Source organism: Accipiter gentilis, chromosome 7, assembly GCF_929443795.1.
Source record: "Accipiter gentilis chromosome 7, bAccGen1.1, whole genome shotgun sequence".
Lineage (NCBI taxonomy): Eukaryota > Metazoa > Chordata > Aves > Accipitriformes > Accipitridae > Astur > Astur gentilis.
The window spans coordinates 12,803,386-12,810,398 of NC_064886.1; positions in this window are offsets into that span (position 1 = coordinate 12,803,386).

Consider the following 7,013-nt stretch of genomic DNA (forward strand, 5'->3'; position numbering starts at 1 on the left):
CCAAGCCCTTTTGTGGCTCGGGGTGCCCCTGCCATCAGCGTGCTTTGTTCAAAACACCCTCAAAGAAACTCTCATTTTGGTCAAGGGCCAATTATAAAAATTGGGTTGGGGGTTTGCTAAGCTGTAGAAGTGTAAAATTGTCATCGCATCAGTAAAGCTACCAAATGGCCACACACAGGCGGTGCGCTAAGCAGAGTCTAACTTTGCCTGAGCAGAGGGAGCATGGGTGGAGGGAATATATCATTGCCTAAAGGCCAGTGGAGAAAGACACTTTCTCAGCTCAGGAATGAGCTCTTCGTTCCTTATCCCTCCTGCACAGCAGCATTTTCCCTTCCCCGGCCACATGCAGCAGGTCATGGGTTAGATCCTCAGGAGCACAGCACAGGGTTTTGCTTACCCTCAACAGCTCACTTGATCCCCACAGACACCCTGGGGGTCTTGGGGCAGGGGGGTGTCACCTGGCTCCCCCACAGCTCCCCAGGTCCCAGCAGCAGGGCCAGGATTGCAAGCATAGCCCAGACCAAGCTGACATGGGTGCAACAGTGCTGGAAAGAGCGATCCAAAAGCCATCCCCTTCCCAGTCCCACATGCAGACAGGGGAAGCTGGGTGTCTGCTCCAAGGTGGCCCCACACCAGGACCGAGCATCCCATGGCCTCGCAGCACTGTACAGCCTCGCTGCAGGGATGCACGCACCCGAAATGGTTTGCTAACCTCCTCCTTGTGCTGCAGGAGCACCCACAGCCAAAGCCTCCAAACCTACCCCATGAACCAGCACAGGGCAGCCACCAGTATTCCCTGCCACCCCGGGGAGTGGGGGAGCCCCCCACTTGGGCCCATGCCAGCGCATCAGTCCCACTCCACGTCACGGGTGGTGGGGGGACCCTGCCACGCTTGTCTGGCCGCTCTCTGCTGATCTGCATCACAAAAGCCCCATTCTTGCGAACTTGGGCGACCTCCCGACCTCGCCAGCTCGGGGACTGAATGGCTTTAGTCTGCCACGACCATCATGTCACTTTGATTAGTGCGTGAATAAACTCTCAATCCCAGGCTGGGGGAGGCAGGGCTGGCGGGAGCCACGCTGGCTCAGTCCCAGCCGCGGGGACAGCACCCTCCGTCCTGTGCCCAGTGATGGCTGCAGGGATCCCATCACCCAGAGCACCCTCACCCCTCTGCCAGCCAAACCAGACCACATAACCCACTGCCCTGCCCCACGTGCAAGGAACCAGTGGCAGCGAATCCCACCTCGGTGCTTGGGGATGACCCCAACGCCTTTCCCCCACTGCTGCCTCCCCACAGGACCTTGATGGCGAGCAGAGCAGCCAAAATTAAAAGTTTAAGGACCCCCTAGAGAAATACTGCCAGTCTCCCTCATTACTTCAGTGCCCAAAACTCGGGGAGCTGCACCAAAAGCATCGACAGGGAAGCTCCCAGTGCCAAACCCCACTGTAAGCACCATTTGAGCAGACTGGGCCAGATGCAGCCCAGGTCCCTTCAGCCCCCAGAAGGGTTCACAAAGGGCTACAGGAGCCTCCGAAACATCTGACTCTTCCCAAATTGCACAAGAAAAGAGCAGCAAGGGCAACAACCTCTTCCCAGCCCGGGACAGGATTTTCTGAGCCCACAGATGTCTCTGGATCCATTGAGGAGCTCAGCCGTGCGTTTCTGTGACAGCAGGCAGCCGGTGCCACTCGCCCAAAGGAGGGATGGGTGCTGCAGGGACAAGAGTGCTTGCCCCAAGGATGCTCCCAGTTCATTCAGGTCCAGTGGCCACATCCAGCTCAGCAGTGAATGGTCATGCAATCCACACTGACCCCTAGCTCTACCTAAGACACCAAGCATCACATGGGAGGATCAAAAAAGTTTGCAAGAGCTGATAGCAAGGTTTCAGGCAGGCAGAAGCTCATGCTTTGGGGGGAAAACCCAGGGGATCTTGTATTTCAGGAGGCCCTGCAGTATGTAATGAGTCTCAAACATCTGCTTTAGAGGAGAAGCTGAACTCTTGCACATCCCTCCCACTCGCTACACATCCCACAATATCTAATAAACACCAAGTTGTTCAACACCTATTGAAACTGCCAAAATACCACCATTTTAAGTCTAAAAATGCAAGATCTGTAGAAAAGAGTTAGGAAGACAGTAAATTAGGCCCTGCACGAAGGGCTCTACATGGGAAGCTAATGACCTTTTGTCTCTCCTGTCTACAGACGGGCCTCATTTGCATGTATGCAGTTGGAATAATTTCACCCATATTTCAAGCGTGTGGCTGCATCCCCGCGTCCTCCTCCAGAGAGGTTCCCTCCCGCTGTGCATGCCATTATAATAGTGCAGCCACTTCAGACTGCCTTTAAAGCCACCTAGACACCAGCCAGGCTTCTCCAGCCCAACAGGAGACTCTCCCCATAGAAGAGAAAGTGAGGTTTGAGGCCCCATATGTGACAAAACTGAGAAGTCCCAATGTGGCACAGCTGGGGGACACCCTGAGCTGCAAGACCCTGACAGCAGTGCCTATACCTCAGCTATGGGGAGCATCCCTGGGCTTTGGCGGAGCTGCTGGGGACCAAGATTTTAGGTTAATATCAGATGGAGCCCAAGCGTTTTACCAGATCCCTGTACTGCAAGCTGGAGCCCTGGGATGCCCTTTCTTAGGTGCTTTGAGGATATTTTTGAAGCAATTCCCAAAGGGCAGGTTAAAAATGTTGGAAGTGGAAAATCTGGGTGTCACTTGAGCTCTCTCCCCACCTCTCCCCTGCTCATGTTGCTTCTCCTCAAAGCCTGGAGGTGGTATCTCAGAGCTGGTTTAACAGCCCAAATTGAAGCTGTGAGCCTGACTGGGGTGGGGGACTGTTGTTACTGGGGCCAGAGCAGCTCTTTGCAACATCCACAAACCCAATTCCTGCTCAAGGTGTGCAGCAGCAAGGCAGCTGTGCTGGCAGGGGACACCTTGCCCAGCAGAGCCATCTGGTACCACTTGGCTTCACACTGTCCAGCCTCATCCACCTGCCCACAGAGATCTCAAGCACAGGATTAGCCCCAGCTCAGAGCAATCTGGATTGCAAGAGCCAGAGCAGATTGCACCCTCCATGCCAGGAACCCTAAACACTGATCAACAGCCCCCTGTTCCTCCTCAGCCTTTTCCAAGACTTCCAGCATTAAAAAAAACCAAAAACAAACAAAAACCAAAAACAACCCCAAAAATCTCTCTCATTTATGCCATTGTCTCCCTCCACTGGGCCCCAAGACCTGATCTCAGCCCCTCTCCCTGTGCCAGGATCAGGCCTGTCAGGGAGCAGAGCAGCTCCGCTGACAATAACATCTCCCGTTCAGGCACTGGGAAGGCAGTGCCGTGGCAAACACAAGCCCTCAGACAGGCAGAGCTGTCAATCCGGGCCCGATCTCTCAAAAGATTGATTAAGGACAAAAAAAAACAAACAAAAGAGAAAAGGGAACTTATGGACATGAGCTGAGAGGCGGGGAAAGAGGGGAGGGGAAATGAGCTGGGCCAAGTTAAAATTCCGACGGAGAAGTTGCAGCTGAACTATAGAGTCTAGACAACCATTCACAGCCCCGGCCCCAATTGTTATATAGCCTCTATTGTCTTAATTAACCATTTTAGCTAAAATGGGAGCAGACAAATCTTTTCTTCTCTGTTCCACCCCTCCTCTGCTGCACACTCATGCAGACAAACACACAACCAAGTCAAGTGCTTTGATTTAAAAAAAAAACCCTTGGCATATACACACACACACACCTTCTTTCGGAGGAGATCTTTACAAGGTTCCTTGAGAAAATCACTCGCCAAACAAGCAAGGGGAGAGGGGCTAGTTGGAGGGGGGGGGGGGGGGAGAAATGCAAATCCTGACGCAACGTGAATGGGAACAAATGGGTTGATTCTTTTAATCTCCTAATGTGCTTAATAAAGCATTATTGCAATGCAAATTTTATTTTAATGCTGTACATATTTTATTTGACATGCTGGTAATTTTAGTTGGCTGAACAATCCACTGCTTTGTTTTACTGAATTATTTGTGTTTGGGGGGATATTTTTGAGGGTATCATGGGACTTTTGCCAACTGATACCCCCTGGGAATCTCTGCAGTACACTCTTCAGAGGCTTAAGCTAAAAAAATAAATAAATAAGAGGGCCAAATTCTCCTCTCTTGACCCCAGTAGAAATGCAGGAGCAATTCAGAAGCACTGCTCACCCCCCTCTCTGAACCCTCACAAGCCCCACAGCCTCTTTTCCCTCCTCACACCAGTTGCCTTCCTGCCTGCTACATTCCATTTACGGTGATTTAACAGGGTTTTAGTGGAAAAAGCCCAACCAACAAAGCAGGCAGTTACCCTCACCAAGGACACCAGCATCAGCCTCTGCCCTAGGTGCACAGGGAAGGTGCATTGGTGCAAGAGGACCTCGGTGCAGAGCCCTGCCCAGTCCTGGGACTTTCCAGCCCGAACCAAAGACAGTGCAGAGCCTTTCATCCCCTCATCCAGCTTTCTCTAGGGTGGGTTTGGGATTTTTCTGCTGTGAAATGTGCTTGCCCCTTCAGACAGTGTTTGCATGAAACATTCCCAGTCCCTAGCTCATGGTCTGTGTGTTGCTAATATTGCCCCTTCCTCACCATAAGCCAAAACTGGGCATCTCTGCAGAGACACCATAGAGCTGCACCAGCTTCCTCTAAAGAAATCAGGGCTTTACAAACATTTTGAGAGCCAGCCTTGCCCTGAAGGGGGGGGGGGGGGGGGGGGGAAATCTGCCTCATTTTATGCCAGTGTGTCAAGGTACAAACTTGATTGCAAAAGAAAGAAATTAGTGACAATTATAATCATCATGCCGGGCTGCAGCTCTCTAATAGAAAACTGTCATTTTGGCAGGATAAATGCAGCTCAAAGAGCGCTGTAAAACAAACATAGATGTGTGCAAATGTGCAAGTTTGTGAACGTTCCTGAGTCCACTTGGAAAGGGTTTTTTTCAGCACAGAGCTGAGCATCAAACTGCTCCCTGCACGTAGTGAGCCCAGGGACTGCTGTGCTCCCCCATGGAAACCCCAAGAGATGAGCTGAAGGGCAGGGAACAACCACGTGGAGCACTTCAGGAGACAAGACACAGGCAGAGAAGCACAGAAAAGGAATGCAAAAGCATTTACTAAATGCACTTGTGGGGTCCTGGAACTGGAGACCCCTACAACAGTCTGCAACTGAACTCCTCCTGCCGCAGCATTTCAAGAGGGCAGCGTGACAATGGGGATGGGGTCCTCTGGCAGGATGGAGGGAAGGGAGCCAGAGCTTTTGCAAAGACCTTGAATGCAGAGGGAACATGCCTCACTGCAAGCCTTGAAATCCAGACCCCAAATCTGTGTGGTAGCAGATTCAGGAGCAGGCAGGGAGCTCTCCCCATCCTCCACTCAGCCCTGCAAGTGTGCAAGCCTTTCCTGCAGGTGGTGGGGAAACCAAAGGCATGAAGGGGGTCAACAGTCTTCCCTTCACCTCTGGGGAAGGTTGATCCCTCCCCAGTTAAACATAGGAGTTCAGAGATGGTGGCAGGAAGCCTTTCAGCTGCTGATCACCAGCAGGGAATGGCTGCAGGAAGGATTAGGGGGATTAATGTGGTCCAGGAGCTACTTTTGAGAGGTTTGCCACAGCGAAGAAAGCTGGTCTGCAGGGCAAGGAAGGCCAAGCAGGGACCCTTGCCTTTATTGAAGGAGCAGGGAGTTTGCAAGTCAAAAGAGGTCCAAAATGTGTCTTGGTCCTTAACAGTGCTCCCTCAGGACCTGCTACAGGTGTGCAAACCCACTGGACTGGCACTAGTGCTGTCCCAGGATGCAAAGAGCAACATTTCTGATGAGAAAAAGCCAGTTCTGCCTACCTACATTCACAGCCAGGTCTACAGATTCCCAAATTCCCATCTCACTTCATTCCTACAAGGTACACAGGGCACACAGAAACAAAGACCACAAAGATTTCACTCTGCGAATACTGCTGGGGCTACCTGAGGGATATGAGGCCCATCATGCCATCTTGGCCTCCAGCCACTTGCAGCCAACAAGTCCAGCTGTGCACCCCTTCCCACCTACGCTAGGGCACCCCAACCACAGCAAAAGCAATTTCATTAAGGTCTTCCAGAAGAGCAGACCCTACAAAGATGATCAGGACCATCAACACCCTCAGTAAAACTTTTAACATCATCACCAACAAGAAAACAGCCAGACCCTTAAGCACATACAAATAACAGAGACCACTCTAAGAGCTGAGATGCAGGAGGACCAGCGCCAGCAGGGATGCACATCACAGCCTGCAGCAAAGTCAAAGCTGAGATGAAGTTAGAGGGAAACCAGAATCCTCCCATGCCCTCCTTTAAATAAAGCATCAGCCCCAGGAGCCCAGGCCAGCCCCTGCCCTGATTGCTCATGGGTCTCAAGTGTCATCTCCTCAGGCCCATGGGTGGGACTACAGCTGGTTTCCACCACCCAGCTGCTAGCACTCTACTTCATGCCTCCCCAGCTGGGCTGCAGGAGGGACCTAGAGCAGGTGGAGCTGCGGTGGTGGGAGCTTGGTGCATGATCTGACCATCACATGTACGCTCCGTCCATCACATGCGTTCTCCATCACGTGCACACTCCAACCATCACGAGCACACTCCATCCATCACATGCACATTCCAACCATCACGTGCGTGCTCCAACCATCATGTGCATGCTCCATCCATCACATGCATTCTTCATTAATCACAACCACACTCCAGCCATTGCATGTGTGCTCTGTCCAGCCAGGCGTGGCTTAGGGAGGGCATGGACAAGACCTATGCCCTGGAAAGGGGCTGGAGAGGTCCAGAAGATGGCAAGGGTGTTGTTGGCTCTGCACAGCGCACTAGAGTCTTCGTCTTCGTTAAAGCCTCCAGGCATGCTCTTAATGTTATCTCTCTAATAATAATATTTCATCTGCCTTATCTGATTAGGTTAGGCTCATTTGATTTTTGCAAAACACCTTTAATCACCTTGCAAATTCCCTGTCGTTA